This window comes from Cherax quadricarinatus, chromosome 12 (assembly GCF_038502225.1).
Source record: "Cherax quadricarinatus isolate ZL_2023a chromosome 12, ASM3850222v1, whole genome shotgun sequence".
NCBI classification, from domain to species: domain Eukaryota; kingdom Metazoa; phylum Arthropoda; class Malacostraca; order Decapoda; family Parastacidae; genus Cherax; species Cherax quadricarinatus.
This window is the reverse complement of record NC_091303.1, coordinates 2,696,262-2,723,707: the sequence shown is the minus strand read 5'-3', so window position 1 is coordinate 2,723,707 and position 27,446 is coordinate 2,696,262. Positions and strand designations below refer to the sequence as shown.

Sequence of the window (27,446 nt, the reverse complement as noted above, 5' to 3'; positions counted from 1 at the left end):
ATTCCACTTCACCTGTGACCCCGGCCTCTTGTACAATGATGTAATACATGTCTGTGACTGGCCTGATAACGTGGACTGTGGCACTCGACCAACAGCATCATCCATTGAAGAATAGAAGGCACTGCAGAGGACGACACCAGCACCAAGTAACGACTAGAAATCACTTGAGAGGACGATACCAGCACCTAGCAACGAATAGAAGGCACTGCAGAGGATGACACCAGCACCTACTGAAGAACAGAAAGGCACTGCAGAAGACGATACCAGCTCCCAGCGACAAGTGGAAAGCACTGCAATGAGCGCAGGAAAACTATTTTCGCATTCAAACTTGATAATCGTGAGGGTCACATAACGCCCAGGAAATAAATTATTCAGGATAGACTCAAAGAAGAGAAAAGTACTTCAGATTCCTTGTATCAGTATCCCTTCACCAGACTGGAGGATCCGCTCTTCCTTCCTTGAAGGATGGCGGAGGTAGTGCAACTTGCCCACAAAGTAGCAAATACTGTACATTAAATGTATCTCTTATTTAAAATAAACAAAATATCTATGACATGGGACTGTGGTAAAAACAATCACATAAGATTCTGTGGTAATAACAATCACATAAGATACTGTAGTAATAAAAATCACATCAAGGGCTGTGGAAATAATAATCACATAAGGAGTTATGGTAACAATTATTGTGTCAGTAACTATAATAATAATTATTATTAATTTATAATATTCCATAATTAGTTTATTAATAATCCACTTACTTATATCTATAAATATTGGTTTTAATAATGGTAATTTATTTTCCTGAGGAAAGGAAGATGTGGTGGGCAATTAGGCTCGATTCGAGGGAAAATGTGGTTCTAGCTCCTTGGAAGAAGAGCCCCACACCTAGATCAAGGCAACCCCTTCCACCAATAGCAATGTGCAAGGAGCATAACCACACTTCCACTTAGTGATATGACACAATACACACATCAGATGAAACAATAAAGGGTTTATATCTTTCGGTGTATATACATCGAGAGATGTATATCTCTCATTGTATACACACCAAAAGATATACGTCCTTCAATGTATATATGCTGAGAGTTCACTTTAAATTCCTATTATAGGGAGCAAAGTATTCTTAAGTGCTGAGGAATAGACTATATACATTCTTAATGATCCTTTGTGTAGTCGATAGATTTTAAGGCCAGTTAACAAATCCGTCAGCAGAAACAACGCAATAGCAGGAGAAAGTGCGTGTTAATCTATTAAGAGATTGTTAACCAATACAAGAAACAGCTGAACACTTCCCAGCGGTGTGGCGGAATATCTCTCTGGATAAGATAGGAATGTTCATTATAGGGGTATTGATGGTCGCATTATTATTATTATTATTATTATTATTATTATTATTATTATTATTATTATTATTATTATTAGTAGTAGTAGTAGTAGTAGTAGTAGTAGTAGTAGTAGTAGCAGTAGTAGTAGTAGCAGTAATTGTAGCAGTAGTAGTAGTAGCAGCATGAGTAATAGTAATAGTAGTAACAGCATATTAATATTATTGTTATAATTATTATTATTAGTAGTAGTAATATATTCATGGCGAAGCTCTAAACCCATTGGGGCTATACAGCGCCTAGTATATGAGAGTCAATTACGTTTGATTTCACGGAAGAGGAAAGTAGCTCTTAATTCCTCAGATCACAAGAGCCTCTCACCAGCATCAAGGCTGGTGAAGGACACCAGCATCAAGGCTGGTGAAGGACACCAGCATCAAGGCTGGTGAAGGACACCAGCATCAAGGCTGGTGAAGGACACCAGCATCAAGGCTGGTGAAGGACACCAGCATCAAGGCTGGTGAAGGACACCAGCATCAAGGCTGGTAAAGGACACCAGCATCAAGGCTGGTGAAGGACACCAGCATCAAGGCTGGTGAAGGACACCAGCATCAAGGTTGGTGAAGGACGCCAGCATCAAGGCTGGTGAAGTAATGGAACTAAGGAGGTGAGGTTAGAGAGGGACCTGCTGGCATCAAGTAACACCAGTTCCCAGGATGGGTAATATCCTCTTGCTTAGTAATTTTGAAATACTGACTTTATAGTGTTACTGACAGAAATTAGTGCAGCTTCAATGCATTTTCTCCGTCTTAAGTCGTCTTCCAGCATCAAGGCTGGTGAAGGACACCAGCATCAAGGCTGGTGAAGGACACCAGCATCAAGGCTGGTGAAGGACACCAGCATCAAGTCTGGTAAAGGACACCTGCATCAAGGCTGGTGAAGGACACCAGCATCAAGGCTGGTGAAGGACATCAGCATCGAGGCTGGTGAAGGACACCAGCATCAAGGCTGGTGAAGGACATCAGTATTGAGGCTGGTGAAGGACACCAGCATCAAGGCTGGTGAAGGACATCAGTATTGAGGCTGGTGAAGAACACCAACATCGAGGATGGCGAAGGACATCAGCATCAAGGCTAGTGAAGGACACCAGCATAGAGGCTGGTGTAGGACACCAGCATCAAGGCTGGTGAAGGACACCAACATCAAGGCTGGTGAAGGACACCAGCATCAAGGCTGGTGAAGGACACCAGCATCAAGGCTGGTGAAGGACACCTGTATCAAGGCTGGTGAAGGACACCAACATCAAGGCTGGTGAAGGACACCAGCATCAAGGCTGGTGAAGGACACCTGTATCAAGGCTGGTGAAGGACATCAGTATCGAGGCTGGTGAAGGACATCAACATCGAGGATGGCGAAGGACATCAGCATCAAGGCTAGTGAAGGACACCAGCATCAAGGCTGGCGAAGGACACAAACATCGAGGCTGGTGAAGAACACCAGCATCAAGGCTGGTGAAGGACACCAGCATCAAGTCTGGTGAAAGACACCTGCATCAAGGCTGGTGAAGGACTGTTAGGTAAGACACATACGCAACAGTTAGGTATCTTTATTTCGAAAACGTTTCGCCTACACAGTAGGCTTCTTCAGTCGAGTACAGAACAGTAGATAGAAGCAGAAGATACTTGAAGACGATGTAATCAGTCCATCACCCTTAAAGTTTTGAGGTGGTCAGTCCCTCAGTCTGGAGAAGAGCATTGTTCCATGGAATGAAAGAATATGGAGATGAAGTGACAGGATGGAGCACTTATATAGCGCCAAGAGGTGAGACGTAGGTCACTAGAAGAGGTAAGAACTCAGATGTTGGGAGGTCAGGTCCCTCTCAAATCCAGCCGTTCTCACTAGTAGAGGTTGTCGAAGCTGATTGTAGGTCTGTACCAAGATACCCTTGTGTTGCAGTGTCTGACAGATTGAACATTAAAATGGTATAAAATACCGACAGATTGTTAGGTAAGACACATATGCAACAGTTAGGTATCTTTATTTCGAAACGTTTCGCCTACACAGTAGGCTTCTTCAGTCGAGTACAGAACAGTAGATAGAAGCAGAAGATACTTGAAGACGATGTAATCAGTCCATCACCCTTAAAGTTTTGAGGTGGTCAGTCCCTCAGTCTGGAGAAGAGCATTGTACCATGGAATGAAACAATATGGAGATGAAGTGACAGGATGGAGCACTTATATAGCGCCAAGAGGTGAGACGTAGGTCACTAGAAGAAGTAAGAACTCAGATGTTGGGAGGTCAGGTCCCTCTCAAATCCAGCCGTTCTCACTAGTAGAGGTTGTCGAAGCTGATTGTAGGTCTGTACCAAGATACCCTTGTGTTGCAGTGTCTGACAGATTGAACATTAAAATGGTATAAAATACCGACAGATTGTTAGGTAAGACACATATGCAACAGTTAGGTATCTTTATTTCGAAACGTTTCGCCTACACAGTAGGCTTCTTCAGTCGAGTACAGAACAGTAGATAGAAGCAGAAGATACTTGAAGACGATGTAATCAGTCCATCACCCTTAAAGTTTTGAGGTGGTCAGTCCCTCAGTCTGGAGAAGAGCATTGTTCCATGGAATGAAACAATATGGAGATGAAGTGACAGGATGGAGCACTTATATAGCGCCAAGAGGTGAGACGTAGGTCACTAGAAGAAGTAAGAACTCAGATGTTGGGAGGTCAGGTCCCTCTCAAATCCAGCCGTTCTCACTAGTAGAGGTTGTCGAAGCTGATTGTAGGTCTGTACCAAGATACCCATGTGTTGCAGTGTCTGACAGATTGAACATTAAAATGGTATAAAATACCGACAGATTGTTAGGTAAGACACATATGCAACAGTTAGGTATCTTTATTTCGAAACGTTTCGCCTACACAGTAGGCTTCTTCAGTCGAGTACAGAACAGTAGATAGAAGCAGAAGATACTTGAAGACGATGTAATCAGTCCATCACCCTTAAAGTTTTGAGGTGGTCAGTTCCTCAGTCTGAGTTCTTACCTCTTCTAGTGACCTACGTCTCACCTCTTGGCGCTATATAAGTGCTCCATCCTGTCACTTCATCTCCATATTGTTTCATTCCATGGAACAATGCTCTTCTCCAGACTGAGGGACTGACCACCTCAAAACTTTAAGGGTGATGGACTGATTACATCGTCTTCAAGTATCTTCTGCTTCTATCTACTGTTCTGTACTCGACTGAAGAAGCCTACTGTGTAGGCGAAACGTTTCGAAATAAAGATACCTAACTGTTGCATATGTGTCTTACCTAACAATCTGTGGGTATTTTATACCATTTTAATGTTCAAGCTGGTGAAGGACACCAGCATCGAGGCTGATGAAGGACACCAACATCAAGGCTTGTGAAGGACATCAGTATCGAGGCTGGTGAAGGACATCAACATCGAGGATGGCGAAGGACATCAGCATCAAGTCTGGTGAAGGACACCAGCTTCAAGGCTGGTGAAGGAAATCAGCATCAAGTCTGGTGAAGGACACCAGCATCAAGGCTGGTGAAGGAAATCAGCTTCAAGGCTGGTGAATGACACCAGCATCAAGGCTGGTGAAGGACACCAGCATCAAGGCTGGTGAAGGAAATCAGCTTCAAGGCTGGTGAATGACACCAGCATCAAGGCTGGTGAAGGACATCAGCATCGAGGCTGGTGAAGGACACCAGCATCAAGGCTGGTGAAGGACATCAGCATCAAGTCTGGTGAAGGACACCAGCATCAAGGCTTGTGAAGGACATCAGTATCGAGGCTGGTGAAGGACACCAGCCTTGAGGCTGGTGAAGGACACCTGCATCAAGGCTGAAGGACACCAGCATCAAGGCTGGTGAAGGACATCAGCATCAAGGCTGGTGAAGTACACCTGCATCGAGGTTGGTGAAAGACACCAGCATCGAGGCTGGTGAAGGACACCAGCATCAAGGCTGGTGAAGGACATCAGCATCAAGGCTGGTGAAGTACACCTGCATCGAGGCTGGTGAAGGACACCAGCATCAAGGCTGGTGAAGGTCACCAGCATCAAGGCTGGTGAAGGACACCAGCATCGAGGCTGGTGAAGGACACCAGCGTCGAGGCTGGAGAAGGATACCAACATCAAGGTTGGTAAAGGACACCAGCATCAAGGATGGTGAAGAACATCAGCATAAAGGCTGGTGAAGGACACCTGCATCAAGGCTGGTGAAGTACATTAGCATCAAGGCTGGTGAAGGACACCAGCATCAAGGCTGGTGAAGGAAATCAGCATCAAGTCTGGTGAAGGACACCAGCATCAAGGCTGGTGAAGGAAATCAGCATCAAGTCTGGTGAAGGACACCAGCATCAAGGCTGGTGAAGGAAATCAGCATCAAGGCTGGTGAATGACACCAGCATCAAGGCTGGTGAAGGAAATCAGCATCAAGGCTGGTGAAGGACACCAGCATCAAGGCTGGTGAAGGACATCAGCATCGAGGCTGGTGAAGGACACCAGCATCAAGGCTGGTGAAGGACATCAGCATCAAGGCTGGTGAAGGACACCAGCATCAAGGCTTGTGAAGGACATCAGTATCGAGGCTGGTGAAGGACACCAGCCTTGAGGCTGGTGAAGGACACCTGCATCAAGGCTGAAGGACACCAGCATCAAGGCTGGTGAAGGACATCAGCATCAAGGCTGGTGAAGTACACCTGCATCGAGGTTGTTGAAGGACACCAGCATCGAGGCTGGTGAAGGACACCAGCATCGAGGTTGTTGAAGGACACCAACATCAAGACTGGTAAAGGACACCATCATCAAGGATGGTGAAGAACATCAGCATCAAGGCTGGCGAAGGACACCAGCATCAAGGTTGGTGAAGGACATCAGCATCGAGGCTGGTGAAGGACACCTGCATCAAGGCTGGTGAAGTACATTAGCATCAAGGCTGGTGAAGGACATTAACATCAAGACTGGTGAAGGACATCAGCATCGAGGCTGGTGAAGGGCACCAGCATCAAGGCTGGTGAAGGACTCCAGCATCAAGGCTGGCGAAGGACATCAGCATCAAGGCTGGTGAAGGACACCAGCATCAAGGTAAGTAAAGGACTCCATGTTAACTGGAGCCTTAAATCCTCGTGCCAGGAGAAGAAATATTACCCAAATAAAAGAGGCGAACAGAAGTAAAAAAGAAACTTAAACAAGAGTTCTCAAACAGGAATAGAAGAGTTGGAACCTTCTTTTCTGACATAACAAGTCAAGGTCCGTAGAGTTCGAACCTTTCCTGCTGACATGAAGACTCAAGGTGCCCAGGTTCGAACCTTCCTTGCTGACATGAAGGGTCAAGGTGCCTAGGTTCGAACCTTCTCTTCTGACATGAAGAGTGGGTTGAACCTCCACCTCCCTCCCTATTTTAACATCTCGCCACTCTTTTTTTTTTTTATTCACTGCCAAATGTATTTATTTCCCATGTCTTGTCAACATGTTTACCTCAAAGCTTCGTTTTTCCCCTAGCAAAATTTTTAACATTTTCTTTCTCCTCAAAGTCATTTAAGCTTTTTTTTTCCCCCTCCATATACTCCGCCTTCCTTAAAAAAATTTTAACTTGTAAAGGACTTTCAGTGTGCTAGCTTATTACCCTTTTATTAATAAAGCTTCTCTCATTACCACTGCTGTATTTATTATTTTATTTTCAATGGCAGAAAATGCAGACAAATGTGTAAATAAGACACAATGAAGTTTACGTCATTTTATTGAGAAAATGTTCCGTTGGCCAGGACCTTCATCATTTCTCACAGACAGAAGCAAATAGAGCATATATAGAGCTTATATATAGAGCTTATAAATGCATTAGAGTAAAGAAGACATGAGGTAAGAGGAACCTTCAAGATACACTGAAAGGCCTTGACACAGACAAGAAGAATTATTTGAAGTGATCTTTGAGTCAGTAACTCGAAAAAGATGAATGAAACAGCGAGACGGAAGATGCAACACGAACGAGTGTAAAGGCTTTTGTGTAAATAGGATTGCAACAGAACGGAATGAACTATCTGATAAAGTTGTAAGCTTGAAGACAATAGTCATTCAAAAATCAGCTGGAGTAGCATTTTGCAAACACATGTTTACACTAAATACTTCCCTGGAGAAATATGAAGTCCGCAGATTCCTGATGTTTGTTCATCAGGGTAATTAGTTAACAACGAGGCAGCCTAGTTAATAACAATACTAATAGGTGGTAAACATACCAGGTGGAAGATGTGTCATAATATAATAGCACTAAACAGCTCATAACTTTCAACTAATTCCATCTCTCTTGTAAATTTAATGCCATTTATCTAGATAGGATTTGGTATATTCTTCTTCCTTTTTTCTCACACCGGGTGAGTCCGAAGGCAGTGAAATATAGGAAGATAACCTTCTGTTTTAGGTATAGGTTTTAGGTGATAGATTTTAATCTATTGTAGAAGTATATAGTTCTTAGCGGATAGCCTTACTGTGTGGATTTCCAAGTCCTGTCTTATTTGTCTTTCACATGTACTCTCTTGTAGAGCTGGGAAGGCGACGTCAACTGGTGTAATGTGTCTCAGATAAATGGAAGCATCCAGTGTTTTAAAATTTTGATGGCCAGTAGACGCACTGTAGTGCTACGCTAAACCCATAGGAGAAGGAGGTAATCAGGTTTTATTCAGCTAAGCAAAGGTTACATCCAGTTCTTTACATCAAGATCCCATCACCGGCATCAAGGAACCTCCCTTAAGGGGCATATTTCAGTTACTAAATACACATTAACTCAAAGGTCAAGTGGGCTGGATAAGACTTGTGTAACAGACGCTGGAGACAAAGCTGTTTCTCAGTCTTCAAGGTCGACAAAGGTGGCCCCTCTTCCCAATCTTAATATTATCAAGAGCACCCAGGACTCTGTGGGATATCCAGAGTGGCGCAGATAAACACAAAACTGGGTATATAATGTGACACTCTCCACTGCTGCTTGTATTATACACAAGTTCAGCAGAACAACAACCATGGTGAGGCAACGCTCTTACAACCATACGTTCTTATTTCCCTAATTGTATACAATAATAATAATAATAATAACAATAATTATTATTATTAATATTATTATTATTATTATTATTATTATTATTATTATTAATATTATTATTATTATATTAGTATTTCTGTTATTTTATTGAAATTATTATTATTATATTAGTATTTTTGTTATTTTTATTATTATTATTATTATTATTATTATTATTATTATTATCATTTAGTCAATATTTAGTTACAGTGGTCATGTAGTTTTCTCTAACACACAAATATCTCTCAAGCTTTGACATTCCGCCATAAACCTTAAAAAAAATAACTTCTGAATACTGTTTTGCGATGATTATGTCTCTGTGTTTCTCGCTTTAATATTTAGTGCAAAGAGTAAATTTGTTGGACAAATTTCTGCTTTATAATTAATGTGTTCTTTTAAGAAATATAATCTATATTACATAATTTGCGTGCATTTTGCAAGTTAAATATAACAAAAAATGCAACCGCTTCTCATATGCTTGTAGCGTATTATATTTAAGCCAGCGGAAGGCCTCGGTCAGATGGCCGGAAGCTCCAGCTGTGGGTCGTCGTATAACTAAGACCCTCGTCAGGAAACACTTGTCCTATTTCTTGACAAACCTTACCGAACTTAACCTAATATTTAACCCATCTGATGTTAATTTTTAGTTTTACGTTATATTCTTTTTAATTTACAGAAGTCGTTGCTAGTATTGCTGCTAGTGGCCTTATCATCAGCCACTGTCATCAAAGATGGTGCAGGAACCCCTTGTGATGACGCAATATCCGACCAGTGCCCGGCAGAAGATGGCCCAGGTAAGATATTTGCAGTTGTATAAATCTGTATCAATGTGTATATGTATTAGTACCCAGGTAATATAATTGTCTTCCTGTATACATACCAGGACCTGCCTTGTATGGGCCAACAGGCCTCCTGTAGTGTTCCTCCTTTCTTATGTTCTTATCACTCCACCTTCTAAGCTCACACTCATACCTCTGTTCACGTCAACAGACCCTTTATACATTGCCGTTCCTGAAAACTGCCAAGAATACTGTGAGTGCTCACAAGGAACGGCTTATCTCTTTGAATGTGGAGAAGATACACTCTTCGACGACGTGCTTAAGGAATGCAACTGGGCTACCCATGTTAACTGTGGCACCAGACCAATTCCCGGCTCAAGCACTAGTACTACTACTACTACTACTGCTACTACTACTACTACTATTAATACTACTGCTGCTGCTACTGATTCTACTTTTACTACTGCTAGTCCCCCCTCGTAGACCGCAGGAACTGCAGACATTTTTCTCGATATGCTAATGTGTTCTAACTATTCATGTAATAAACGCTAAGAATAAAAACATAGGTATATATTTAGAAATAAATTTAGAAAAAAATCTTCCTGTTGGAAACTCCGATGACAATTCAACCACTCGCCATAATTTAGAAAAATGTGGTTCACTTGTAATGAACTTTTCGAATTGTATAGAATTATATAAATAAATAAATTTTCACTGGAAAAAAATAATTGATTGGTTTATTCTCCCATAAAGGAGTATACCTGGAGAGGGTTTCGGGGTCAACGCCCCCGCGGCCAGGTCTGACACCAGGCTTCTTGGCGGATCAGGGTCTCATCAACCAGGCTGTTACTGCTGGCAGCACGTAATAATAAGTATATTCGATGCCGTAAATTCACTTGGGCATCGACAACTGCTGGTGAAAAATACTGATATTTTGGAATATTGTCTGTAAATCACAAAAGTAAAACACTGTTGTTCTTTTTGTTTTTGGTTAAAATTACACCTTAGTAAGAAAATGCAGTTCAAAATTACGATCATGTTTACATATGAATGCAGGTGCATATGTATGTTAAGTTATTAGCTTCATTATGCACCCATTACCCATCCTGTGGGCGGTAGTCACAGGTTTACAGAGAGACATATAATGAACCTGTGTGTGTGTGTGTGTGTGTGTGTGTGTGTGTGTGTTGTGTGTGTTGTGTGTGTGTGTGTGTGTACTCACCTATTTGTACTCACCTATTTGTGGTTGCAGGGGTCGAGTCACAGCTCCTGGCCCCGCCTCTTCGCTGATTGCTACTAGGTCCTCTCTCTCCCTGCCCCATGAGCTCTATCATACCTCGCCTTAAAACTATGTATGGTTCCTGCCTCCACTACATCACTTTCTAGGCTATTCCATGGCCTGACTACTCTATGACTGAAGAAATACTTCCTAACATCCCTTTGATTCATCTGAGTCTTCAACTTCCAATTGTGACCTCTTGTGTCTGTGTCCCTTCTCTGGAACATCCCGTCTTTGTCCACCTCGTCTATTCCGCGCAGCATTTTATATGTCGTTATCATGTCTCCCCTGACCCTCCTGTCCTCCAGTGTCGTCACGCCGATTTCCCTCAACCTTTCTTCATAGGACAATCCCCGTAGCTCTGGGACTAGTCTTGTTGCAAACCTTTGCACTTTCTCTAATTTCTTGACGTGCTTGACTAGGTGTGGATTCCAAATTGGTGCTGCATACTCCAGTGTGGGCCTGACGTAGATGGTATACAGAGTCTTAAACGAATCCTTACTGAGGTATCGGAACGCTATCCGTAGGTTTGCCAGGCGCCCGTATGCTGCAGCAGTTATCTGATTGATGTGCGCCTCAGGAGATATGCTCGGTGTTATACTCACCCCCAGATCTTTTTCCTTGAGTGAGGTTTGCAGTCTTTGGCCATCTAAACTATATTGTGTCTGCGGTCTTCTTTGCCCTTCCCCAATCTTCATGACTTTGCATTTGGCAGGGTTAAACTCAAGGAGCCAGTTGCTGGACCAGGCTTGTAGCCTGTCCAGGTCTCTTTGTAGTCCTTCCTGATCCTCATCTTATTTGATTCTTCTCATTAACTTCGCATCATCTGCAAACAAGGACACTTCTGAGTCTATCCCTTCCGTTATGTCGTTCACATATACCAAGAACAGCACAGGTCCTAGGACTGACCCCTGTGGAACCCCGCTTGTCACAGGCGCCCACTCTGACACCTCGTGTGGGCGTGTGTGTGTGTGTGTGTGTGTGTGTGTGTGTGTGTGTGTGTGTGTGTGTATGTGTATGTGTGTGTGTGTGTGTGTGTGCGTGTGTAGGTGTGAATAAGAATACAATCATGTGCGCATGAGTGCGCATAAAAATAGAGCAGAGCTCAACCACAGTAATAATTCTAGATGTCTCTGGATCACTGCTCAATCTGGGAAAAGTATGCCAGTATCCTGTAAGATCAGCCCACTCTATCTCAATCCAAGCAAAAGGAATAGCACCGCGTGGTGCATTCTAATGCAGTTAAACATCAGTCAGAAGAGACCTTCACATATCGCATGGCAACACATGCCCCAATTTCTCAATTAAATAAAACTGCAAGTTGGCACCCACACATTCTATGGTTACTGCACAGAGACCAGAAGCAATGTATCATTGTATCAGTATACTGTATCAATGTATGGGAACAATGTATGAGTGTATAACATTAAATTATAACAGAATATTTAAGTTTTCCAGCACATTATAGAAAAAAATCATTTTCCAATACCTACTAACACAATCTCAGTATTTTCCAGAATATTATATCAGAATATCGTTGTTTTCCAGCACATTATATCAAAATATCAGAAGTGGCGTTCTCAAATTATCGCAAGGCATTGTGAACGCCAGTATACCTACCTCAGTGCTACGCTAAACCTGTAGGAGTCATATATCGCCTGGAGAAGAGAGATAATCAGGTTCCATTCAGGTAAGCTGAGGTTAGGTCCAGTTCCTATCATCAAGAGCCCATCAACGGCATCAAGAAACCTCCCTTGAGGAGTATATTCCAGTTACTACCCACAAATTAATTCAAAGTCAAGGAGAAAGGACAACACTTGTGTAAATGGCGTCGACAACAAAGCTTTTCTCAGTTTCAAGGTTGACAAAGGTGGCTCTCTTCCCAGCCTTAATATTATCAGGAGCACCCAGGACTCTTTTTGAGATATCCAGAGTGACGCAGATAAACAAATAAATTGGTATATAATGTGACACACCCTCCACTGCTGCTTGTATTCTACAGAAGTTTATGCAGGAGAACAGTAACCATGGTGATGCAACGCCCTTATAACCATTCGCTCTTATTTTCCTAATTGTATAGTTGTTTTATTATTATTAAAATTAGTAGTAGTATTTAGGCAGTAGGTTGACCTAGGTAGTAGGCTGGTAGACAGCAACCGCCCAGTGAGGTACTACCGTCCTGCCAAATGAGTGTGAAACGGAAGCATGTAATTATTTTACATGATAGTAGGATTGCTGGTGTCTTTTTTCTGTCTCATAAACATGCAGGATTTCAGGTATGTCCTGGTACTTCTACTTACACTTTGGTCACACTATATATACATGTATAAGCATATACATACTAACCCTTCTGGGTTTTCTTCTATCTTCTTACTAGTTCTTGTTCTTATTAATTTCCGCTTATCTCCATAGGGAAGTGAAACAGAATTTTTCTCCGTAAGCCATGCATGTCGTAAGTGGCGACTAAAATGCCGGGATTAAGGGGCTAGTAACCCCTTCTCCTGTATATATTACACAGATGACAGCAAGGAAATGGGTGAGCTACTCAAGTCCCAATATGACTCAGTTTTTAGCAAGCCGCTAACCAGACTGAGAGTCGAAAATCTAAATTAATTTTTTATGAGAGAGCCACAGAATTTGGTAAACACAAGCCTATCTGATGTTATCCTGACGCCAAATGACTTCGAACAGGCGATAAATGACATGCACTCTGCCCCAGGCCCAGACTCATGGAACTCCGTGTTCATAAAGAACTGCAAGAAACCCCTATCACGTGCTTATAACATCCTATGGAGAGGGAGCATGGACACTGGGGTCGTCCCACAGTTACTATAAACAACAGACATAGCCCCACTCCACAAAAGGGGCAGTAAAGCAATAGCAAAGAACTACAGACCGATAGCACTAACATCCCATATCATAAAAATTTTTTGGGAGGGTCCTAAGAAGCAAGATCGCCACCCATCTAGATACCCATCAATTACACAACACAGGGCAACATGGGTTTAGAGCAGGTCGCTCCTGTCTGTCAACTACTGGATCACTACGACAAGGTCCTAGATGCACTAGAAGACAAAAAGAATGCAGATGTAATATACACAGACTTTGCAAAAGCCTTCGACAAGCGTGAGCATGGCGTAATAGCACACAAAATGCGTGCTAAAGAATTAACAGGAAAAGTCGGTCGATGGATCTATAATTTCCTCACAAACAGAACACAAAGAGTAGTAGTCAACAGAGTAAAGTCTAAGGCGGCTACGGTGAAAAGCTCTGTTCCACAAGGCACAGTACTCGCTCCCATCTTGTTTCTCATCCTCATATCTGACATAGACAAGGATGTAAGCCACAGCACCGTGTCCTTTGCGTATGACACCCGAATCTGCATGACAGTGTCTTCCATTCAAGACACTACAAGGCTCCAGGCGGACAGCAACCAAATCTTTCAATGGGCTGCAGAAAATAATATGAAGTTCAACGATGAGAAATTTCAATTACTCCGATATGGTAAACATAAGGAAATTAAAACTTCATCTGAGTATAAAACAAATTCCAGCCACAAAATAGAGCGAAAAACTAGCGTCAAAGACCTGGGAGTGATCATGTCGGAGGATCTCATCTTCAAGGACCATAACATTGTATCAGTCGCATCTTCTAGAAAAATGACAGGATGAATGATGAGAACCTTCAAAACTAGGAATGCCAAGCCCATGATGACAGTCGTCAGGTCACTTGTTCTATATAGGTTGGAATATTGCTGCACACTAACAGCGCCTTTCAAGGCAGGTGAAATTGCCGACCTAGAAAATGTACAGAGAACCTTCACGGCGCACATAACGGAGATAAAACACCTCAATTACTGGGAGCGCTTGAAGTTCCTGAACCTGTACTCCCTGGAACGCAGGCGGGAGAGATACATGATTATATACACCTGGAAAATCCTAGAGAGACTAGTACCAAACTTGCACACGAAAATCACTCACTACGAAAGCAAAAGACTTGGCAGACGATGCACCATCCCCCCAATGAAAAGCAGGGGTGTCACTAGCACGTTAAGAGACAACACAAAAAGTGTCAGGGGCCCGAGACTGTTCAACTGCCTTCCAGCATACATAAGGGGGATTACCAATAGACCCCTGGCTGTCTTCAAGCAGGCCCTGGACAAGCACCTAAAGTCGGTGCCTGACCAGCCGGGCTGTGGCTCGTACGTTGGATTGCATGCAGCCAGCAGTAGCAGCCTGGTTGATCAGGCTCTGATCCACCATGAGCCCTGGTCACAGACCGGGCCGCGGGGGCGTTGACCCCCGGAACTCTCTCCAGGTAAACTCCAGGCAATGTTTAAAGGAGAACCTTTTGTTTTCCCTTTTGAACCACTCTGCCTCGTCGAGATACGGTCGGTTTGTAGTATTTAGTTAACATCTAGTTACAGTGGTCCTGTAGTTTTCTTTAACACACAAATATCTTGCCAATTTTGACATTCACGTCTTAATAAATCTTTAAGTGACTTCTCAAAGTCTTTTGGAAAATTACTACATTAGGATTTATATATATAACCCACCCGATGTTAATTTTTTAGCGCTACGTGATATTCTTCTTCATCTACAGAAGTCGTTGCTAATATTGCTGTCAGTGGCCTTATTGTCAGCCGCTTTCAACCTAGGTGAGTCAGGGACCCCCTGCGATCAAGAAATATCCGACATGTTCCCTCCGAATGGTCCCGATGGTGGGATTCATTTCTCGTGTTGTTTTTTTTATTTGTATACGCTTGAACAAATCCATATTAGTGTGTGGATTTGTTAGTAAATACATAATGTGATACTTTTCCTATATACTTCGCATCATAATCACTCCACCTCTTCTCTGCTGTTCACAACAACAGATTTCGTATTACATTGCCGTTCCTGATGATTGCCAAGAATACTGTGAGTGCTCTAAGGGAGTTGCTTATCTATTCGAATGTGGAGAAGACCCGTACTTCGACGACGTGAATATGAGATGCGACTGGGCCGAGAATGTTGACTGTGGTACCCGACCAACACCCAACCCAACTAATGCTACCGTTTTAGAGGAGACGTAAACATTTTCTCGACATGTTAATATGCTTTAAATAATCATGCAGCAAACGCTAAGAGAATAAAAACAGACTGGCATATATTTGGGAAATCTAGAAAATTACTTCCTGACTGTAACAATGACAATACAAACTTTGTTCTTAATTTACAATGTAACGTGGTTCACATACAATGAATTTCCCGCATTGTTTATAACTCTATAAATAAACAAATAAATCACCTTTGTGAAAATAGTTTCATTGGCTAATTCTTCCATGATATAATGAATACACTAAAAATAATAAAAAAAAACATTAAAACAGAAGACCATAAAATCCGCTTGGGCATCTACATTTGTTAGCAATACTGATAAGTATAAAAATTCCTTGGATGGCGTACAAATTGTTATAAAAATAACCATAATTATAAAAGATGTGGACCCTTAGCCAACCGAAGGCCTCGGTCAGACGAGCAAAAGCTCCAGTTGCTGGTCATCATATGACTAACACCCAAATCAGGAAACACTTGGCCTGTTTCCTGACAAACATTATACCTATTCCTTGAAGAGAAATACTGTCATTTTTTTTTTCCTTCAAATTACACCTACATAAGAAGATGCAGTTCCACCAGCTTTGTTTATGAAGGCGTTCGCACATGTATGTTAGGTTATTAGCTTCATCATGCACCCATTACCCATCCTGTGGGCGGTAGTCAAAGGTTTACAGAGGCACATAATGGGTCCAAGGACTATGCCACAAAGTTTTGATAACTAAACAAGTTAACACTGGTAATGAACGCATGTTTGTGTGTGTATATGTGTGAATGTGAATGAAGTCATGTGCGCATGAGTGCGCATAAATAAAATTAGAGCAAAAATTAGTCATAGTAATTAGTGATAATTCTAGAAGTCTCTCCATTACTGCGCAATCTGGGAAAAATATCCCAGTATCCCATAAGATCAGCCCACTCTATCTCAATGCAAGCAAAAGGAATAGCACAGAGTGGTGCATTGTAATATAGTTAAACATCAGCATTGAAGATTTTGAGCCAATCAGAAGAGACCTTCACATGTTATCGCATGTCCCAATTTTGTTTATTAAATAAAACTGCAAGTTGGCACCCACACATTCTCTGGTTATTGCACAGAGACTAATATTAATGCAATATTGTGTCAGTATTGTTATATCAGTTGGCACCCCACACATTCTCTGATTATTGTGTCCCGTAGGTCGATTGTTAGCGCAGTCATCTCACACACTTTGAAGTCCGTAGTTCGATCTCCGGTGCGGGTAGAAACATTAAGACGTATTTCCTTAAGACACCTGCTGTCCCTGTTCACCTATCAGTAAAATAGGTACCTGGGTGTTAGTGGACTGGTGTGGGTCGTATCCTGGGGGCAAAATTTACCTAATTTGCCTGAAGTGCTCAGCATAACAAGGGACTTTCTTGGTAGTAGTATGTCAGTGATGTCAGTTAGGCCTGTATACCTTGTACATGTACTTGTAATAATAATAATAATAATAATAATAATAATAATAATAATAATAATAATAATAATAATAATAATAATAATAATAATAATAATTATTATTATTATTATTATTATTATTATTATTATTATTATTATTAATATTATTATTACTATACCACTACTACTAATAATAATAATCATAATAATATTAATAATCTCCATGGGGAAGTGGAACAAAATTCTTCCTCCGTAAGCCATACGTGTCGTAAGAGGCCACTAAAATGCCGGGAGCAAAGGGCTAGTAACCCCCTTTTCTTGTATACATTACTAATTTTAAAAAGACAGACTTTCGTTTTTCTTTTTAGGTCACCCTGCCTCGATGGGATACGGCTAGTTCATTGAAAGTAGTAGTAATAATAATAATTGTAATGTTATTAGAAACAATATTGCTGTCGTTGTTAGTTATTATTGTTATTTTGATGTTGGCATTGTTAATAACAATTATAATATCTTTATTTCTACAAGTACATGTACAAGGTATACAGTCCTAGCTGACATCATTGACCACTACCAAGAAAGCCGCTTGTTATGCGGAGCATTTAGGAGCAAATTAGGTCAGTTTTGTTCCAGGATGTGACCCACACCAGTCCACTAACACCCAGGTACCCATTTTACTAATGGGTGAACAGGAACAGCAGGTATCTTATGGTAACACGTCCTAGTGTTTTTCCCAGCCATACCGGGATTCGAACCCCGGACCTCAGTGTGTGAGGTGAGTGCGCTAGCAATCGAGCCACAGTTGTGACCGGGTGTGGAAGTGTGAATTGCTCATTACTCTATAATTTGTTCATGACTGTAGCCATGTATAAACATAAGTAACCATTCTACAGAATTCATTACCTTTGTAACTTGTGACCTCATTACCTTTGTACCTAGTTCAGCTATCAAAACTTTGGGGACCCAGTCCCTGGACCCATTACGTACCTCTGTAATCTGTAAATACCTTTGTAACTTGTCATGATTGTGACCAGACCTACCTGGAGTTCATTACCTTTGTAAATTGTGAGTTCATTACCTTTGTAAATTGTGAGTTCATTACCTTTGTAAATTGTGAGTTCATTACCTCTGTAACTTGCTCAGCTATCAAAACTTTGGAGTCCAGTCCCTGGACCAATTATGTACCTCTGTAATCTTTTGACTACCGCCCACAGGATGGGTATGGGGTGCATAATAAACATATTAAACTAACTAAAAAGGACTACGGTTAGGTCCCACCGAGACACAAACTCTGATTGATGGATTCAGAGACATAACAGCAGTAATAACTAATTTTTGCTAACTGCATGATAAGGTTGCAGTAAATTCATGGTGCTGTTCCCAGCAAGATAAAACTTGCCTGTGTTCTCGTGTACAAACAACAATTAACATCTCAACTCTTCCACTACTAACTAATAAACGGAATCAATTTAATACTGATTTCGGACAACCATCATTAACACAGTCATTAAGAGTGTAAAGTAGGGAAGTTACTTCTCGAAATACATATGTATGAAGTAATTCCCTTCCACTCCAATACACTCGGGTGAGTTTTTTGTTTGAAGAGGTAAAATGTTTGGGAAACTACAGCTGTATGCACAGAATATAACCTTCATGGAATATTTAAGGTTACATGCTACTTTTTTCCGTGAAATAATTGGGAACTGAACAGCTTACTGACAGAATTATTAAATTACAGTTATGCAATACTGTTTTATTTATTTTATTTCCCAGTAGCACATGTTATTATCTTCATTCTTTACAAAAATCATTAGAAATTTCACCAGAACAGGACAAACAAAGCATGATAACATCAGTGCTGGAATATATACATCGTACCCTGTGATACTCCAGTACAGGAGCTTCAATAGAAACTGGAGTTCACCTGGAGAGAGTTCCGGGGGTCAGCGCCCCCGCGGCCCGGTCTGTGACCAGGCCTCCTGGTGGATCAGAGCCTGATCAACCAGGCTGTTGCTGCTGGCTGCACGCAAACCAACGTACGAGCCACAGCCCTGCTGGTCAGGAACCGACTTTAGGTGCTTGTCCAGTGCCAGCTTGAAGACTGCCAGGGGTCTGTTGGTAATCCCCCTTATGTGTGCTGGGAGGCAGTTGAACAGTCTCGGGCCCCTGACACTTATTGTATGGTCTCTTAACGTGCTAGTGACACCCCTGCTTTTCATTGGGGGGATGGTGCATCGTCTGCCAAGTCTTTTGCTTTCGTAGTGAGTGATTTTCGTGTGCAAGTTCGGTACTAGTCCCTCTAGGATTTTCCAGGTGTATATAATCATGTATCTCTCCCTCCTGCGTTCCAGGGAATACAGGTTTAGGAACCTCAAGCGCTCCCAATAATTGAGCTGTTTTATCTCCGTTATGCGCGCCGTGAAAGTTCTCTGTACATTTTCTAGGTCGGCAATTTCACCTGCCGTATCTTCGATAGTATGCCTACGGTCTTGGAGATTTTCTTGGAAATGTGTTGTATATGTGTTTGAAATTTGAGTCTATTATCAAGGTGGATTCCTAAGAATTTTCCCTCTGTGAGCTTTGTGATAGGTGATCCGTTTATCATTATGTTAAGAGGGACATCTGTGGTTCTGTTTCCAAACTGCATGAAGTAGGTTTTGTCAATATTGAGAGTAAGTTTGTTAATTATCATCCAGGTAGATATGTTCTGTATTTACAGTATTGGCTAGCATGACTGGGCTTGGGTGAGAGAAGACGTATGTAGTGTCATTTGCAAATAGTGTGGGTTTGAGTAGTTGCGATGCATTTGGTAGGTCGTTTATGTAAATGAGAAAGAGAAGAGGGCCAAGGACACTTTCCTGTAGGACACTAACTGTAATTGGCTGTGTGGAAGAGTTTGCTCCATTTGTGTACACATATTGGCTTCTGTTGCTAAGGTACGACTTTAGGTAGTTGAGGGAGTGCCCTCTTATACCATAGTGAGACAATTTTATGTGCAGCAAATCATGGTCAACTGTATCAAAAGCTTTACGTATATCAATGAAGATCCCCAATGGGACTTCATTTTTCTCGAGTGCAGTGTATATTTGGTCTAGCATGTGTTTAATAGCATCATTCGTATTTTTATTAGGCCTGAACCCAAACTGACAGGGGTTGAGTATGTTGTGGGAGATGAGGTAGGAATAGATTCGCTTATGAATGAATTTTTCAAAGATTTTATAGAGAAGGGGTAAGTTGGATATTGGCCTATAGTTATTCAAGTCTGTTTGATCTCCTCCTTTATGTATCGGGGTGACCCTCGCTATTTTGAGAACTGTAGGGAAGGTAGAGGATTCGATGGATTTGTTAAAGAGTGTTGCAGTGATTGGTGGCAGCACTTGCAAAGCTTTTTTGTATATAAGGGGTGGTAAGGTATTTAAATCTCCTGACTTGTTTTTTAATGTGTTGATAATAAGGGAGACTTCTGTTAGGTTAGTCGGAGCTAGGAACAGTGTGTTCGGGTAGGTGCCAGTGAGGTAGTCATTGGGTGGGGTATTTGAGCTTGGGATTTTATTGGCAAGGTTTTTTCCTATGGTGGAGAAGAAAACATTGAGTCTGTTTGCTGTTTCAGTTGGTGGGAGTTGAGGTTCATCTGGCTTTGTAAGTTTGAGTGCTCTGTTTCCTGATATCTTTTTTGTACCTAGAATTTCAGATAGGGTTTTCCAGGTCTTTTTTATATCACCTTTTAAGTTGGATAATCTGTTCTCATAATACAATTTTTTTTTTTTTGCCCCTCTTATCAGGCTGGTTAGAATTGATAAGTAACGTTTTGTTTGGTCTCTGGTTATGTGACTCATTCTATACCCCATTCTGTACATTGCTAAATTTGCGAACTGCAATGCAGTTACTTAGCATTAATCTGTACCAATATAGAGTTCTGAATTAATCTTAGTCTGCCCGAAAGGCCTAGTCATGCTAGGTGTGATAGTGGCCCTCTCTATAATTAGTTTTATATAATATGTAAACCAAACAATTTCCTATAATATGTAAACCCCACATTGTAATGTTTTTAGAGAATAAATTTGATTTGATTTGATTTGATTTGATTTGATTTGATACCCTGTGGTGGTTGTAGTTAACAGTACATTGGTGAGACTTAAAGCAATCTTCAGTAAACATCAGAATTTAAGACACCTGCTGTCCAGTGTTCACCCTTTAGTAAAATGGGTACCTGGGTACTCACCTAATTGTACTCACCTAATTGTGGTTGCAGGGGTCGAGACTCAATTCCTGGCCCCGCCTCTTCACTGAATGTTACTGGTCCTCTCTCTCTCTGCTTCCTGAGCTTTGTCATACCTCATCTTAAAGCTATGTATGGTTCCTGCCTCCACTACATCACTTGCTAGGCTATTCCACCTTCTGACAACTCTATGACTGAAGAAATACTTCCTAACATCCCTGTGACTTGTCTGAGTCTTCAGCTTCCAGTTGCGACCCTTTCCAGGGTATTAGTGGACTGGTGTGGGCTGCATGCTAATTTGCCCGATGTGGGTAGCATCCTGGAACGAAATTAACCTAATTTGCCCGAAATACTCTGCATAATAAAAGGTTTTCTACATAGTAGTATGTAATTAATGTCAACTAGGCATGTATACCTTGTACATGTACTTATACAAGGCACTCAGCTAAGACACTGAGATCCGGGGATCGATCTCGAAGAACGGCTGGAAAACATTAGGAAGTGTTTCCATAAGACACTCGCTGTCCATTGCTCACCCACCAGCAATACGGGTACCCGGGTGTTAGTCAACTGGAATGGGTAGCATCCTGGAACAAAATTGACCTAATTTGCCCAAAATGCTCTGCATAACAAGGGATTTTCTATATAGTAGCAAGTCAGTGATGTCAGCTAGGCCTGTATGCCTTGTACATGTACGTGTAGAAATAGTTATTATTATTATTATTTAGTATTTAGTTGAAGTTAGAGTGATTCCTGAGAGGTAGGTGGCGGCACAGGACTCTGGTGTCCAGACGGTAAAGTTCATGCGGCTCCACCATCTCTCTCAACCTTCACTCCCAACAACAACATAAACAAGATTAATGGCTTGTATGTCTTGAATTTTCCATATGTGTTTCCAGAGCTGTTTCCGTGGTACAGGTGTGTACCAGAATTCTTCACTCAAGCGCTCATACCACTTTGTTCCAATTCAGTAATAGTTCTTGAGGGGTTCATGCCTTTGTATTATACTAATGAACAAATAAAATCTTATTGAGTATTTGTTTTTTGCTGTAAGCAGATGTATAATTTTTTAAAGATTCATGTATTTCTTCAGGTGTAGTCATTCTTGGCTTCAAACTTAAGTTATTGGTGAAAATACTTGCCTGGCGTGTCAATATTACCTTAGAAAGGCTGCAAGAATAAGCTAGAGTATTACATGAGCTGCAGTCATGCAGACAAAACAAATTTAAATTCTTTGTTTTGTTTAAAAATTTATTTTATATATAATAAAATACTGTTAAGTACAAAAGACAGCCACTAGCATGCATGTGCATTTCGATGGGTTATATATAATAAGGCAGCGCTGTATAGCCCTTGTGGCTTAGCGCTTCTTTTTTATTATAATAATAATAATATATACAATAAGTATATACGTGCAATAAGTCGTCTCTGGGTCGCCATAAATCTGAGGCTGTAATATCTGAACGAAGGCAGCAACAGTATTTAACTTGTTGGTATTCTGATGCTAATTTAACTCCCTCTCATTTTTGTAATACTTAGAGAGGCACTGGTCAGAGAAATAACAAGCGTCAAACTAAAGCTAAAGGAATCTTACAGGAGTCAAGAAATGTGTGAAGAACTAAAAGCCATAAATGAAATTGAAAGAAGCACAAAATATTTCTTTTCTTATGCCAAATCAAAGTCGAGAATAACATCCAGTATTGGGCCCCTACTTAGATGAGATGGGTCCTACATGGATGACAATAAGGAAATGAGTGAGCTACTCAAGTCCCAGTATGGCTCAGTTTTTAGCGAGTCGCTAACCAGACCGAGAGTCGAAGACTAAAAGAATTTTTTATGAGATGGACACAAAATTTGGTAGACTCGAACCTATCTGATATTATCCTGATGCCAAATGACTTTGTAAAGGCAATAAATGACATGCCCATGCACTCTGCCCCAGGCCCAGACTCATGGAACTCTGTGTTCATCAAGTACTGCAAGAAGCCCCTATCACATGCTCTTAACATCCTATGGAGAGGGAGCATGGACACAAGGGTATCCCACAGCTGCTAAAAACAACAGACATAGCCCCACTCCACAAAGAGGACAGTAAAGTAATAGCAAAGAACTACAGACTCATAGTGCTAACAGCCTATATCATAAAAATCTTTGAAAGAGTTCTAAGAAGCAAGATCACCACCCATCTAGATACCCATCAGTTACACAACCCAGGACAACATGGGTTTAGAGCAGGTCACTCCTGCCTGTCTCAACTACTGGACCACTATGACAAAGTCCTGGATGCTCTAGAAGACAAGCAAAATGCAGATGTAATATACACAGACTTTGCAAAAGCCTTTGATAAGTGTGACCATGGTGTAATAATGCACAAAATGTGTGCTAAAGGAATAACAGGAAAAGTTGGTAGATGGATCTATAATTTCCTAACAAATAAAACACAGAAAGTGGTAGTGAACAGAGTAAAGTCTGAGGCAGCTACGGTGAAAAGCTCTGCTCCACAAGGCACAGTACTTGCTCCCATCCTGTTTCTCATCCTCATATCTGACATAGATGGAGATGTAAGCCACAGCACCTTGTCTTCCTTTGCAGTTGACACCTGAATTTGCATGAGAGCGTCCTCCATTGAAGACACTGCAAGACTCTGGGCAGACATCAACCAAATCTTTAAATGGGCAGTAGAAAACAGTATGAAGTTCAATGATGAGAAATTTCATTTGCTCCGACATGGAAAACGTGAGGAAATTAAAACTATATCAGCATATAAAACAAATTCCAACCACACAATAGAGTGAAAAGCTAATGTAAAAGACCTGGGAGTGATAATGTCAGAGGATGTCACCTTCAAAGACCACAACATTGTATCAATCGCATCTGCTAGAAAAACGTCAGGATGGATAATGAGAACCTTCAAAACTAGGGATGCCAAGCCCATGATGACACTCTTCAGGTAGCTTGTCCTATCTAGGCTGGAATATTGCTGCACACTAACAGCACCTTTCAAGGCAGGTGAAATTGCTGACCTAGAAAATGTACAGAGAATCTTCACGACACACATAACTGCAATAAAATACCTCAGTTACTGGGAACGCTTGAAGTTCCTCAACCTGTACTTCCTAGAATGCAGGCGGGAGAGATACATGATAATATACACTTGGGAAATCCTATAGGGATTAGAACCAAACTTTCATGCGAAAATCACTCCCTATGAAAGCAAAAGACTCAACAGACGATGCAACATCCCCCCAATGATAAGCAGGGGTGCCACTAGCAAGATAAGAGACAACACAATAAGTGTGAGGGGCCCCTAAACTGTTCAACTGCCTCCCAGCATACACAAGGGGGATTACCAATAGACCCCTGGCTGTCTTCAAGAAGACACTGGAGAGGCACCTAAAGTCAGTACCTTACCAGCTGGGCTGTGGTTTATACGTCGGGTTGCGTGTGGCCAACAGCAACAGCCTGGTTGATCAGGCTCTGATCCACCACGAAACCTGGTCACAGACCGGGCCGCGGGGGCGTTGACCCCCAAAACCCTCTCCAGGTATATTCCAGGTAATAACCCATGTCTGGTTGTTAAGTAGGCCTTATGCATTAGGATTAGTCTGCCCAAAATGCATTGCATGCTAGTGGCTTTTTTTGTGTGTCTAACAGTATTTTATTACATGTAAACTATGCTACCTGTATACTACTGCAGAAGATAAATACATTTATTAGTACATGTATTATTATTATTGTTTGACCCTTGTGTGTTTAGTGATTACTTATGATTATAATAATAATAATTATTATTATTATTAAAATGTGTAATGGAGAAACCTCATAGTTCAACCCATCCTGACAAATTCTTTGTGGATTTCTTTCATACAGTTTACAGCAGTTTTCTCAGTATATGTTATTTAGCCAAGGGTACTTTAGGTTAGGTTAGATTGTCTTTCATTAATAATTATAAGGCACCACAATGCCAATAAATGAAATACAGCCTGTCCTCACTTAGCGATGTACTCGTTTACCAACGACTCAGACTTACGACGGGCTCTCTGACCAGTATGCATACTTCAATAATGTAATGTATATTAGAATTTATTTCCTCTATTCTGTTTATTACAATATACAGTACGTTACTGTATAAACATTTAAAAATATACCAGAAATGTTATAAATGGCAGAAAGGTGGCATTAAAACAATATCAAAGATAGTTGACACAAACCTACTACCATTATGGTATGCTCCTCACTTAGCAATGAATTCGTTTACCAACGTGGTCTTAGGAACGGAACTCTGTTGTTAAGTGAGGTGAGGCTGTATAAGATAACTGCACTCAAATGTTTTGAAGCGTGAACAGAAACATGAACTCGCAGCATGCACTAGTAATATATAAGTCAGATAATCACTGTTTATGTGGTTCGTTAAACAGCCATCTCTTTGACTGTCTTAGCATCAGTGAAGTGCTGCCTGTTATTAAGAGGAAATGCTGCTCGAGGTTAGTGGTAGGGTATTTGACTCACAACCAAGAGGCTGTGTGACCCTAGTGGTTTTAACACTTAGTTATGACTGTAATAATAATAATCACAACCAAGAGGACCCAGGTTCAGGCCTGAGTGGGGTAAGATGTTTGAAAAAGTTTTCCAGCACCTGCTGCCTCTGTTTACTTAGCAATAAATAGATACATACCTGGGAGTTAGTCAGTTGTTGGGTCACATGCTAGGCAAAGACATAAGGACTCCAACATACATAAGAGCACTGCATGGCTTTCTTGGGTTTTCCTGGGCTATTAACTCTTCAAGGTTAATAACTGAATAAAGTTTTTTCTTTTTAACAGTAATATCTGAATTGATGTAATATTTTGTATTTAATTATCATAAGTGTTTATAATATATGGTTAAATTATCTTTTGCTACTAGCTTACTATTCTGTTAGCTCATCAGGTCAGTCATCCCTACAGTTCTTAAATACAAATATTGTATTTGCTGAATTGTCTCTTAAAATTACTATTTCATTAACATTCATTATTTCTATACATACTTGTATATACTAGTATTTAGTAGTTACAAGTTACTAACTAATCATGGGAAGCGCTAAACCCATAGGGATTATACAGTGCCTATGGGGGGATGGAAGGTATTCAGACTCAATTTGGGGAACTGGAACACAAATCAAGTTCCCCAGATCAAGAGCCCCTCACCAGCTTCAAGGAACCTTCCCTGAGGGGTGTAAATCAGGTGTAAATCAGGTGTAATATTTAGGTTTTGTGGTGGAAATATTAGTGTTCAAAATCGAGAGTTTTTGAAGAATCTTAAAGAAAAAAAAATTTTTTTTTTTTTTTTACATTAGCTCGACTCTACTTCAGGTATGTTTGGATTAACACTTTATGTGTGTGTGTGTGTGTGTGTGTGTGTGTGTGTGTGTGTGTGTGTGTGTGTGTGTGTGTGTGTGTGTGTGTGTGTGTGTGTGCGTGTGTGCATGTGTGTGTGTGTGTGTGTGTACTCACCTAATTGTGGTTGCAGGGGTCGAGACTCAGCTCCTGGCCCTGCCTGTGTGTGTGTGTGTGTGTGTGTGTGTGTGTGTGTGTGTGTGTGTGTGTGTGTGTGTGTGTGTGTGTGTGTGTGTGTGTACTCACCTATTTGTACTCATTTATGGTTGCAGGGGTCGAGATTCAGCTCCTGGCCCTGACTCTTCACTGGTCACTACTAGGTCTTCTCTCTCCCTGCTCCACGAGCTTTATCATGCATCGTCTTAAAACTATGTATGGTTCCTGCGTCCACTACATCACTTACCAGACTATTCCACTTCCTGACAACTCTATGACTGAAGAAATACTTCCTAACATCCCTTTGACTCATCTGAGTCTTCAGCTTCTAATTGTGACCCCTTGTTTCTGAGCCCCATCTCTGGAACATCCTGCATGAGTACGTGTGTGCATGTGTTCACGCACAAGCATACTCACTCACCGTCAGTGGCCACATTATTAGATACACTTTCTTGCTAATGCAAATATCTAATCAGCCGATCATGTGACAGCACCTCAGTGCCTAAAAGCATGCAGACATGGCCAAGAGGTTCAGTTGTTGTTCAGACTGAACATCAAAATGGGGAAAAAAAATGCAATCTAAGTGTCTTTGACTAAGGAATGATTGTTGGTACCAGAGAGGTGGTATAAGTATCTCAGAAACTGCTGATCTTCTGGAGTTTTCACACAAAAGTTTCTAGAGCTTATAGAGAATGGTATGAAAAACACAAAACATCAAGTG

General features: G+C 41.2%; 1 protein-coding gene and 1 long non-coding RNA gene across 4 annotated transcripts in view; both read left to right on the top strand.

The window, feature by feature from the left end:
* The first annotated feature begins 8,189 nt into the window (after positions 1-8,189).
* Positions 8,190-9,908, top strand: LOC128686664 (uncharacterized). The gene is made up of 3 exons (XR_011391891.1): positions 8,190-8,345; positions 9,078-9,195; positions 9,392-9,908. It is a non-coding gene; the product is annotated as an uncharacterized lncRNA (long non-coding RNA).
* A 12,053-nt stretch (positions 9,909-21,961) lies between these two features.
* LOC128686537 (zinc finger CCCH-type with G patch domain-containing protein) overlaps positions 21,962-27,446 on the top strand; it is a 38,005-nt gene continuing 32,520 nt past the window's right edge. Inside the window, exon 1 of one of the 3 annotated variants that reach the window (XM_070084212.1) lies at positions 21,962-22,112. The gene's annotated coding sequence lies outside the window, so the exon portion shown is untranslated. The remainder of the gene's footprint in view (positions 22,113-27,446) is intronic. The other 2 variants (XM_070084211.1, XM_070084213.1) reach the window with 2 other exon arrangements.